Source organism: Salmo trutta, chromosome 28 (assembly GCF_901001165.1).
Source record: "Salmo trutta chromosome 28, fSalTru1.1, whole genome shotgun sequence".
NCBI classification, from domain to species: Eukaryota; Metazoa; Chordata; class Actinopteri; order Salmoniformes; family Salmonidae; genus Salmo; species Salmo trutta.
In genome coordinates this window covers 19,508,353-19,520,960 of record NC_042984.1, presented here as the reverse complement: position 1 = coordinate 19,520,960, position 12,608 = coordinate 19,508,353, and the positions used below count along the sequence as shown (strand labels likewise).

The window sequence follows — 12,608 nt, the reverse complement described above, 5'->3', positions numbered from 1 at the left end:
TCCACAATGACCAGGTGATGTAAAAGTCTAATAATTACATTGTCTTCCATATTCCTACAGATACCTTGTAACTGGAGATTCCTTCAAAACGATTGCCTACAGTTAACGTGTAGGGCACTGCAAGGTTGGGTGACCAGGGCCATCTGGGACTGCATCCTGGAGGAATTCAGGTGTGTGAAGGCTACCTGTGTCCTACATAACTTCATGAGGATGGACACGAGGACCAGGAGTGGATCTGCAGCTCGCGCAGCAAGATTGGCAATCCGTGTGCGGGAGATCCTCACCTCCTACTTCTTCGAAGAGGGTGCTGTTCCCTGGCAACACCGTAGACTACACTATGCACAACCAAAGGCTCTTTTAAGAGCCATTCACTTTGCAATAAGAGTATTCTTCCATTTACTTAACTATGTCAACTGCAGTTATTCAATTTCCATTTTCTCTCCCTTTGATTTCTACTTCTCAGGTGAGGGTGCTGTTTAGGTAAGGGTGTGATGTCTGTACAAAAACAGGCTATTTTAAATTACCCATATTGAAAAAATGTAGAACAATTAGACGCCCTATAAACCACACACTCATGTATCAATCTGATTGATGGATTGTTGTGCAGTAAGCAGGCTCAGGTGTATAACTGTGGCTCCTTCCTCCTTCAAAGAATAGGCAAGATGGCCAACCATAGAGAATAGTAAGACACTTCATTATTTCTATAACTACGCTATATTCTTTGTCCCTGTGTCCATTCATGTTTTTCAGCATAAAGTACTCTGCAGCCACTTAGTGTGGCCACACACACAGATTCCTGTTGAACGCTGTCTCTTTAACTACCTTATTTTCTCAATAACAGTCTCTCTCCTTCACTTCATCCCTCTCTCCTCTTCTCCCTAAATCCTCTAGGTTATATCAGCTGTGTCGGTGAACCCCTCCGGCATCTGAACTGGCTACATAGAGGGCACAGCATGATCAGAGGTGAGAGGTCACTTGGTCAGGTCAACAGGAAGTATTATTAAAGAGATGCTTTACATTGAAATACAGATAGAGACGCTGTAGTCCCAGAGACGCTGTAGTCCCAGAGTTAATGATCCAAGGTCAGTTTTGCATTTCACCTCCTGATTATTATGATGACTAACAATGTTAGCATGTTTAAGCCATGTTTTTATTCTATCTCTCTTTCCATCCCTCTCGTCTGCAGATATGTTTTGATGTGAGAGAGGATGCCAACCCCCAGTCCCATCATCGCCACCTCACCCGCTTTTAAAATGACCTTCGGGCCGACTAGAGACACTATGTAATTGTGATGAACTGAGAGAATATTTGGGTAGCACTGTGATTCATTAATCATTTGCTGCCTTCCCTGCTCCTAAGTTCTTACCTCTTTCCCTGTCTTTTACACCTCTCTCGCCATCTCTTTCTTCCTCAGTTTTTATAATGCACAACAGATGTGCATTGAAGTACAGATTGAACTTGTATTTATAATATTACAATTATAATATTTATAATGCATGTACTTATAACACTTGGATAATGAACTTCTTTCAATAAAGCGTTTCACATTCTCTACTGGTTGAAATTAAGTCTCTCATCAACTGTATTTATTAATACATTTTGCTCCTTTGCACCCCATTATTTCTATTTCTACTTTGCACTTTCTTCCACTGCAAATCTACCATTCCAGGGTTTTACTTGCTATATTGTATTTACTTCGCCACCATGGCCTTTTTTTGCCATCTTTCTGATTGAGAGGGGGTCAAATACTTATTTCCCTCATTAAAATGCAAATAATTTTAACATTTTTGACATACGTTTTTCTGGATTTCTTGGTTGTTAATCTGTCTCTCACTGTTCAAATAAACCTACCATTAAAATTATAGACTGATCATTTATTTGTCAGTGGGCAAACGTACAAAATCAGCAGGGGATCAAATACTTTTTTCCCTCACTGTATCTCACCTCATTTGCTCACATTGTATAAAGACTTTTCTACTGTATTATTGACTGTATGTTTGTTTTACTCCATGTGTAACTCTGTGTTGTTGTATGTGTCGAACTGCTTTGCTTTATCTTGGCCAGGTCGCAATTGTAAATGAGAACTTGTTCTCAACTTGCCTACCTGGTTAAATAAAGGTGAAATAAATTTAAAAAATAAAAATTGATGAAATACTACACCTATCCTGTGTTTATCAGATCAATGCAGATGAAGAGCATTGGATATTGAGATGAACTGTTTTTATAGTTTTTACATGATGCATAGGAAGTGTAGTGTACTGTTTAAAAATCTATTTCTGTATATATGAATTACAAATCAGCCTTTAACTAGTTAAATCCTGTTTCTAGTCTATTAGTTACAATGTGTAACCATTGATGTCCCAGGACCAAGATTGGTAAACACTGTTGAAGTGTATAATTGTAATACATGCAGACAAAGCATCATTCAAAGACTGGAATTTGATACTCCTGGTATTGGATATGACTGAAAAAGAATCTAAGACATTCATACCTGAACTGCACCTTTATTTGCCAAGGTAGAGTAAATGATCCTTGAATATATTAAATATACAGGCTACAATGTGGGGATCTCATGCATGGTAATAACTACATGTATATACGACTTGCATCCTTGGTACATAGTTCTATTATATTCTACTCAACCCATAGGCTTCATTAATGTCATTCAGACTGTTTTGAAGTTGATACAACTGGCTATGATAGCTGAGGTTCATAGCTAGGTTCTGAACTAATATGTATACCAAACTTTTGGGTTCATACACAGATCGGCTCGATACACATCCATAGGCCTACAGGTATTTTTATCCTCCACTGCGCAATAAGCAAGAACATAGCTACGTTATTTAATCTATCTGCATTGCATGGCATATATCAGCAAGGCAAGCTTACAAAATTGTACATTAAATTTTCAGTAAATGCTTTAGCTAGCTAGATTCTTTACATTCACTGTTTCACAAGATGACAGACTGGTTTCCTGGTTGTTTCAGGAGTCTCTAAAACATTAAACAACCAGAATTACAATTTCATACTCATGTCCCAATGCCCATAAGATAGCCTGCTAATGTTAGCTAGTCAGCTAGCTTGCTAAATCGCGATTTTCATAAATTAACTTTATGATAAAAAATATGCATAATAGTTTCTCTATTTTAACTAACATATTCCTGTCAAGTATACATTTTTTTGCATGATTCGTTATGACGTTATAATCACTTACATTTGCTTCCATTATAGTAATTTTGTCAGCCATCTTTGTTAAAGAAAGTTTCCAGCCAAGGGTTGCATAGCGTCAAATTTGTCATGGTATGATTATGCAATCGATATGATTGGTCATTGCCTAGCGGTCGCCGCTGGTGATTTGCATGAAGTTGGGAAAAGCTTATCTTTCTCATCGCCTCTCACACCACCTTCTGCCCATTTTGAGCCTGTAATCGAACCCACAAATGCTGATGCTCCAGAGACTCAACTAGTCTAAAGAAGGCCAGTTTTATTGCTTCTTTAATCAGATCAACAGTTTTCAGCTGTGCTAACATAATTGCAAAAGTGTTTTCTAATGATCAATTAGCCTTTTAAAATGATAAACTTGGATTAGCTAACACAATGTGCCATTTGGAACACAGGAGTGATGGTTGCTGATAATGGGCCTCTGTACACCTATGTAGATATTCCATAAAAAATCAGCCGTTTCCAGCTACAATAGTCATTTACAACATTTACAATGTCTACACTGTATTTCTGATACATTTTATGTTATTCAATGGACAAAAAACTTGGTTTTCTTTCAAAAACACAGACATTTCTAAGTGACCCCAAACTTTTGAATGGTACTGTATATATTTTTTTAGACCTACAGAGGGCCTAAAATTCAAAATCGAATGGCTAAATGATACATTTTATGACCATCTTAAAACAATACCATGTGGTAACTAGTAGATATTGTGATCTAAAGTCTTCAATTTACAGGGGTTTTAACACCTGTTTGTGTTAAAACAATGTAGTACTTTAATAGGTGGGTTCACAGGATTGAAATAGACTACGACAGGAGTTTCTCACTTTCAAAGGGCCAGGGTTGTTCGGTTGGAGTCCAATGTCACAAGGGATTAAGACGTGTGCACACACAGCACAAATGTGTGTGCATGTGTTCATTGTTACCAGATACTCGTAGTTTGTTTGTTCTCATGTCAGAAGTAGAGAAAGATGTTGAAGTTGTAGGACAGAGTTTTACCCTGTCGAGGAGCAAATGGTGATCTGGAGTGGACTGTAACCATGGGAGAGTCCTAATTCCAAAGGATGAGCTGCTTCCAAACTTTGACAGATCAACTACAGACCTTGAGGAGTCATTTACCCCCCCCCCCCCCCCCCACATCATTAAACGGCAAGATGGAAACACATGCAAGGACAGTCATCAATGCAAGACCACTGTAAGCTTTAAACGTTTGAATTTCTTAAATATAACACACATTAACAACCTTTTATTGTGCTTAGTAAACCAAAGCAGGGTATGTTTTCCACTGTGGAATAGGACAGAGAAACATGAGATCCTGTAAGCTTCAAAAGTTTGAATTAATTAAATATAACACTGTTAACAACCTAACAATCTCTCACGCTCTCTCTCGCTCTCTCTCAAGCATGTCTGACCAATTTGTGCGTGTCTTTGTAATATATCCGATCACTGTAGTGTCCAGCGGGGATTCCTCTGTCCAGGAAGCTGTGCTATGCAGTGGGAGGTGTGCCATATCAGATTACTACTGCTGCCATTGGCTTCTCCTTACAGATTTTCCTGCTAAATGTCGTACAGGTCAGTAATGTTACTCATTGTCTGTCTGTCTGTCTGTACAGTCCACTGTCTCATGTCGGTCTGTGTAACCTCTCTAGGCTGGTCTCTGTCTCAGTCAAATCAATCACATTTATTTATAAAGCCCTTTTAACATCTGCAGATGTCACAAAGTGCTTATACAGAAAACCAGCCTAAAAGCCCAAACGACAAGCAATGCAGATGTAGAAACACGGTGGCTAGGAAAAACTCCCTAGAAAGGCAGGAACATAGGAAGAAACCTAGAGAGGAACCAGGCTCTGAGGGGTGTCAGTCCAGTCTGTCCCTTGCTCTTTTGCAGATCGATGCCTTCTATGTTTCTCTGATCCTGTTTGTGAGTCGGGCCTGGGATGCTGTAACAGACCCACTCGTGGGGTACTTGGTGAGCCACAGTGGCTTGACACCCATTGGCAAACTCATGCCATGGTCAGTGGATCTCAATAATACCTCTTCCATTTTGATATTGATTTTGGCCAATGCAATCTATTCTTGCTGTCCTTGTCAGAGCATCCCTTTCTGTATTTTTGTGTTTTTCAGAGTGGTTCTCGCTATGCCTTTTGGGGTCCTCTCCTATGTCCTGCTGTGGTTCATGCCCCAAGGCTCCATGTCTCAAACCTTCAGTGTTCCCTGGTACCTCACAGCAAGCTGCCTGTTTGAGACCCTCATGACTGTAAGATCTACAATTTAATCCGCTGGATGAGACATTTCAGCCTGTTAACATCAAGGCTGTTCTTCTCTTTCTTCACATACAGTATGACCACTCAGCCCCATCTCCAAGTCTTACTCCTCTAGTCTACATCCTCAACCCTTGCTTGCCTTGCTCCATTTCTGTAAAATAATTTTTTATTTATTTAACCTTTATTTAACTAGGCAAGTCAGTTAAGAACAAATTCTTATTTACAATGACGGCCTACCCAGGTCAAACCCGCAGACACTTTTACCCAAAGCGACTTAGTCATGTGTGCATACATTTTTCACGCATGGGCCTGGGAATCGAGCCGATTATTCTGGCGTTGCAAAAGCCATGCTCTACCAACTGAGCTACAGAGGACCACTTATCCTATCATTACTACTGTATGTATCCCAAACAAATCACTTAGCTGCTTGCTGTAGCCTGATCTCTGCAGGGTTATCATCGCTGCCTCTTGATAATGACCACTTTCCTTTAGGATTACTGTGTGCTATACTCTTCCTGTGTCAGCGTGTCCATGGTTACAAGGTGCAATTATTTACTCACAGTACAGTATCACATATCTCTTTTTTTGCACCATCACCATGGTTTCCATGTCTTTCTCCTGACAGTGTTTTAATGTGCCTTATCTTTCGCTGAGCATGTTTTTGGGTTGAGACCAGAGAGACAGAGACTCTACCACAGCCTACAGTAAGAGCTTGACATCCACTCTCTCTCGTTTTCCATCTTGTAATGATAAATGGCATACAGTAAAAATGTATAAAATCATACATTTCTTAGTTGTTTTTTTACAGCTTCACCAGTCCCTTGGTCTGTCTATTTATATCCCTCTCTATGTGATAGGGATGAGTGTGGAAATGCTGGCGATGCTGGTGGCCTCAGCAATTCAGGGTCAGGTTGTGGCTGTATACAACACAGAGATGGCTGCAGCCTGTCAACAGCTTGACACCCCTGCACCACAGGCAGTTACACTATGGGCCACGGTACTACCACTATGAGTCACACCACAGGCCACAGTACTACCATAATGAGTTACACAGCAGGGCATGGTACGAGTAACTGCTCTCCAGTTACAAACACTAACCTAACCCAGCACTGACACACACACACTGAAGGACATAACACTCCTCTACTATGTTGGTTTAGCAGCATTTCTTGTCAGTGGAAGTGAACTTACCTAGTCCTAGGGATATCACATTACACAGTAACTAACTGTTCTTAGCGTGTGTGTGTGTGTGTGCGCATTTGTGTGCAAGTGTGTGTGCATGTGTGTATGTGCGTGCATGTACTTGCATCCATGTGTATTTTTGCATTTCAAGTATGTGCGTTTGTCTTGTTTGTTTACCCATAGGCCTAGGTGTTTTTTGTGCATAATGCATACATGTGAATCATTTGAGCTTGTGTAGCTTTGCTTACCTGTGAGGTTTCTTTCCCTAGCGTAAGGCTTTCCTGACCTCAGCGCTGGTCATAGGCGGGCTGTTCTTCCTCTGCTGCCTGGTCCTCTTCCTGGGGGTGAAGGAGCAGCAGGGTGAGTCAAGGGTCAGAACACTAGAATTAGGGTTAGAGAAGGGTCTGTTTCGAACTGCCAGAGTAAAGCATAGGTTGAGGTCAAGGTTCAGTAGAATGTGTTCAAGACAGGGGCGGAAATCCCGGGGGGGACGGGGGGGACACGACCCCCCCATCCTGGGAAAAATATGATTTGTCCCCCCCAATATATCACTGAAACATAACTATGTAATTTAAATAATATTAATAATACGCAATGAAAGCAATTGTGCTGATTATAGACACTTAATAGCGCGTTTTTAAGTTTCAAAAGATTGCGACCCGCCCTTTGCCTCACAATGGTTTGATCCACCACCAGTTCCTTAGTTTGCACGTAACTGCCGTGAGGTTCATCCAGTCAATCGCGCACACACACACTAGCTAAATATGCAGAGCTAGCGCGCAAATATTAACTATTAAGCTAGCTAGTACCTATTCCATTTATGTGGCGTCGTCAAAGATGGAATCAGCATGCAGATGATGTAAGTTAGTGCTTCAAAGTCCCTGTGATAAGGTTAGCGATAAACTGAAATCCAAACTGAACAGAACTACACTCTCTTCTACCATTGTCTTAAATATATTTAATGGTCTCGTTGCAAAAGCTAAATTGTCGCAAGGGAACTTTTATTTATTTATTTTATTTCACCTTTATTTAACCCGGGTAGCAAAGATTATAGCAAACACCACTGAAACTGAATTGGTGCTCGCTAGCTTTGCAAATTCAGCTATTGTTGGAAGCCAGCCCATATGAAACAAACGATTAAAATGACAAAAGGTTGCAGCATATGTTGTGTAAATGGTGAACTCCTACAGCTGTCAACTCTTGTCATTTTAATCCGTTTCACATTTGCTAGCTACCTTTTAGATCGAAGCCCAAATAGAATGATAGAAGATGATAGAAGCCCATCTCCTACTGTAAATAACCTACACACTGTGTGTGTGTGTAGCCAGCCAGGTAGAAAAATGGCAGAAAAATAAAAGACGGACAGAGTATTTTTCAATACACCAAAACGCATAGTAAGAACCCTAGTAGCCTAATATCTCAAAGACTAGTTGATAAAATGTTCATAAGAAAGAAATGAAATTCTAATGGAAATGTTTCACAATGATGTCATTAGGCAGAGCAGGCAACAGATGGCACACAGACAGCAGAGTTGGGGACAGATATGCAGGGACAGACTGGCAGAGACAGGGAGTCTCAGGTAAGTTTGTTGAGTCTTTGTTTGGCAACATTATGAAAGGTTCTCAATTTTTTTGACTTGTAAAATAGGAACATAATTGGAAAATGCCATGGATACCCCCACTCTCAACTTAAACTGGTGACTGAACTAAGATTTGTTAAAGGCAATGGTATTGCTGTTGTGATTAGTTGTGTAGTTTTGGGTACCGGTAGTTAGGAGTATGGCAAACACCTTATTTCTTTGGTTCCTCAATATACATTTACCATATTACAATGTAGGCTATGTGTTACAGCACTACTTTTGGTGTCCCCCTCAGGAATTGGTCTTGAGAAAATTTCATGTAATTGTCCCCTCCAAAGTGGATATCAGATTTTCGCCCGTGGTTCAAGAGTCTAGTTCTGGAAGTGGGCTAAATGATGGATTTGGAACGAAAGTTTTGGTAAGTCTTTTGACTTCTCTGATTTTGTCTCCAGCTCCCTTCTATAGTCTGGCTAGAGTGCGTCTGTCCTATCTCACCACTCTAAAGATGCTAGTGTGCCACATTCCTTACCAACAACTGGTCCTTGGCCTCCTCTTTGCTGCACTTGCCTTTCAGGTAAATCCCTTTTAGATGTCTTTGGGGAATTTTGCACAGTTCTGTACCCATGTAGCTGGGCTTGGGGCCCAGTTCCAACACCATCTCCTGGCTCTGCTGGTAAGACAGTTCTGTTCAGTTCCGTCGACCTCACACATACTCATATCACACACCCCACACCCTCTTGACTGCAAAAAGGACTGTCTGATTGGCCCAATACACAGGTGACAGAACACAATTGTTATCTACTCCGGCATCTCATACTCTTTATGATGTGATATATTTATGTGTAGCTGGTATTCGTCTCTGGAAGCTAACCACTTGTCATTTCCTTATTAAAGGGAAAACTACAGCCACAAGACATCCTCTTGTTGTTTGATATTGTTTGTTTCTTCGTCCTAACAGATAACAGCCACTATAGCTGTTCCACTGTGGCAGGCAATCCTGGTACGAGTTGGGAAAAAATACCACACTCTTCATCGGCCTATCTGTGAGCATAACATTGTTTCTCCCTTTGACAATGTTTATGCTGAAATACTGACTATGTGAGACTTATAATGTTTTTGTCTTTTTTTATAGCTCTTCATCCCAGCTGTAACAATCATAGCTTGTGTACCCAGTAACCTGCCTGTCTTTGTGACCATGTGTGGGATGTTAGGATTCAGCTTGGCGACCATGTTCCTGCTGCCTTGGTGAGTCAGCACACTGCAGTTAGAAGGCCAAGACTCTGGCTCAGGGCCATGTCTCTGCTCTGTACTTCGCTCTGCTCCAGTTCTCTCTGCCTCTGTCACTTTGAATGACTCTAAACACACACGCAATGCTGACTTGTGCGATGAGGGGCATACTTCATTCATAACTCCCCATGACAGCCTGTCAAGAGTTGAATATGCTGATTTGACACTTGGCCAGTTGGCTAATATAAACTGTTTTACACTACAATTGATTCACCCAGACAGTGTTTGGTGCATAATCTGCGTGTGGTCTGATTTGCGAGCCAGTCTCTTACTATTCATGTAGTTCCATGCTCCCGGACATGGTAGATGACTTTGCCTTGAGAAACCCCTGCAGCAAGGACCTGGAGCCCCTGTTTTTCTCCTGCTATGCCTTCTGCAGTAAGCTGGGGGGAGGTCTGTCTGTTGGAAACTCAACCATGACATTACAGTGAGTCATTCATCCACCTACTCCTGCTCTCCCACTCCCTTTTTCTCCCCCTCATTATGTAAAATATAATTTCATTATTACAGTGCATTCGGAAAGTATTCAGACTCCTTCCCTTTCTCCACATTTTGTTACGTTACAGCCTAATTCTAAAATGTATTTTTTTATATTTAATCCATCTACACACAATACCACATAATGACAAAGTGAAAACAGGTTTTTAGAAATTGTAGCACATTTATTAAAAATAAAAACAGAAATACCTTATTTACATAAGTATTCAGACCCTTCGCTATAAGACTCGAAATTGAGCTCAGGTGCATCCTGTTTCCACTGATCATCTTTGAGATGTTTCTACAACTAGATTTGGAGTCCATTTGGTCAATTCAATTGATTGGACATGATTTGGAAAGGCAGACACCTGTCTATATAAGGTCCCACAGTTGACAGTGCATGTCAGAGCAAAAACCACACCATGAGGTCGAAGGAATTGTCTGTAGAGCTCCGAAACAGGATTGTGTTGAGGCACAGATCTGAGGAAGGGTACCAAAACATTTCTGCAGCATTGAAGGTCCCCAAGATCACAGTGGCCTCCATCATTCTTAAATGGAAGAAGTTTGTAACCACCATGCCTCTTCCTAGATCTGGCCGCCCGGCCAAACTGAGCAATTGGGGAAGAAGGGCCTTGGTCGGGGAGGTGACCAAGAACCCGATGGTCACTTTGACAGAGCTCCAGAGTTCCTCTGTGGAGATGGGAGAATGTTCCAGAAGGACAACCCTCTCTGCAGCACTCCACCAATCAGACCTTTATGGTAGAGTGGCCAGACAGAAGCCACTCCTCAATAAAAGGCACATGACAGTCCGCTTGGAGTTTGCCAAAAAGGCACCTAAAGGACTCTCTAACCATGAGAAACAAGATTATCTGGTCTGATGAAACCAAGATTGAACACTTTCACCTGAATGCCAAGTGTCACGTCTGGAGGAAACCTGGAACCATCCCTACGGTGAAGCATGGTGGTGGCAGCATCATGCTGTGGGGATGTTTTTCAGTGACAGGGACTGGGAGACTAGTCAAGATCTAGAGAAAGATGAACGGAGCAAAGTACAGAGAGATCCTTGACGAAAACCTGCTCCAGAGCGCTCAGGACCTCAGACTGGGGCGAAGGTTCACCTTCCAACAGGACAACGACCCTAAGCACACAACCAAGACAACACAGGAGTGGCTTCTGGACAAGTCGCTGAATGTCCTTGAATGGCCCAGCCAGAGCCCGGACTTGAACACAATCTACCATCTGAAAATAGCTGTGCAGTGACACTCTCCATCCAACCTGACAGAGCTTGAGAGGATCTGCAGAGGAGAATGGGAGAAACTCCCCAAATACAGGTGTGCCAAGCTTGTAGTGTCATACCCAAGAAGACTCAAGGCTTGAATTGCTCCCAAAGGTGCTTCAACAAAGTACTGAGTAAAGAGTCTGTATACTTATGTAAATGGAATATTTCATTTTTTGTGATATTCCGTTGTTTTTTATAAAACAGTTTTTGCTTTGTCATTATGGGGTATTGTGTGTAGATTTATGAGGGGAGAAAACAATTTCATCAATTTTAGAATAAGGCTGTAACGTAGCAAAATGTGGAAAAAGTCAAGGGGTCTGAATACTTTCCGAATACACTGTATATGTTTCTTTCACCCTATTATTTCAATGTATGTATTTATGTTATGCGTGTGTATAATGTGTGTTTGTATGTATGCTTGTTTGTACTGCAGTATTGTGGGGTATTGTGCAGGTGCTTGTAGACATAGTGAGGATGTGGTGACTGCTCTTATTGTGCTGTTTGCCCCTGTGCCCATCACCATACCTCTGGTATTCTTCCATCTGTACCCCATCAACGAGGATCGACGCTTCCAGCTCCAGAGAGCTAGGAAGAGAGTGAGTCATTCACACTCCTTCTAATAGGCTGCCTTGGTGCTCCTACTATGACAATAGCTTCCTCTCTAAATCCAACATACTGCATTACAACTTCCTTTACACATTCCTGAGTTTATGATTCTCAAACATCCTGCCCCACACTTCCTCTTTTATTGATGTTTGTATGTGCATGATGATGAATATGAATGTGTAGCCCTAGGCCACTAACTGTTTTCTTGTTTTCCCTCTATTCAGTGTTGAAGCCATACATTCAACTGATATAGAAGATAGGATCATACATTCATCAGTCAAGACACCAAACACATGAGTCCAGTCTGAAGTCATGTGGCGAGTCACAGCCAACTAAGTCCAGTTGTATTTTAAACAGGTCTACCTTGAAAAGTCACAACCTCAGAGGCTCCAAAAAGTTAAATAACCAATCACACACATCTGCTCATCAAAATCCACTGGGGTTCAGGCCTGATTTTAATTCCCATTCACAAGTATCTAAGCCCAACTCAGATCACCTTCTATGGAATTCATACTGTAAATCTGATCATAGGATGTCTAACAAGTCTGAAGGAAAATGTAAAATTACATATGTCTAAAAAATCATATATATAAACAATTGTGCCAATGTCACGGGCGGGATCTTCTACATCAGCCATCAGCTAATTACATTCAGACATTTTTACTTGAGCGGATGGTCAGGGGGTCGGAACATGGTTATAAATCCTTTGTA

At 41.3% G+C, this 12,608-nt stretch overlaps 1 pseudogene; it reads left to right on the top strand.

The window, feature by feature from the left end:
• Positions 1–4,377: 4,377 nt before the first annotated feature.
• LOC115166483 (sodium-dependent lysophosphatidylcholine symporter 1-like) lies at positions 4,378–12,327 on the top strand (annotated as a pseudogene).
• Positions 12,328–12,608: the final 281 nt, after the last annotated feature.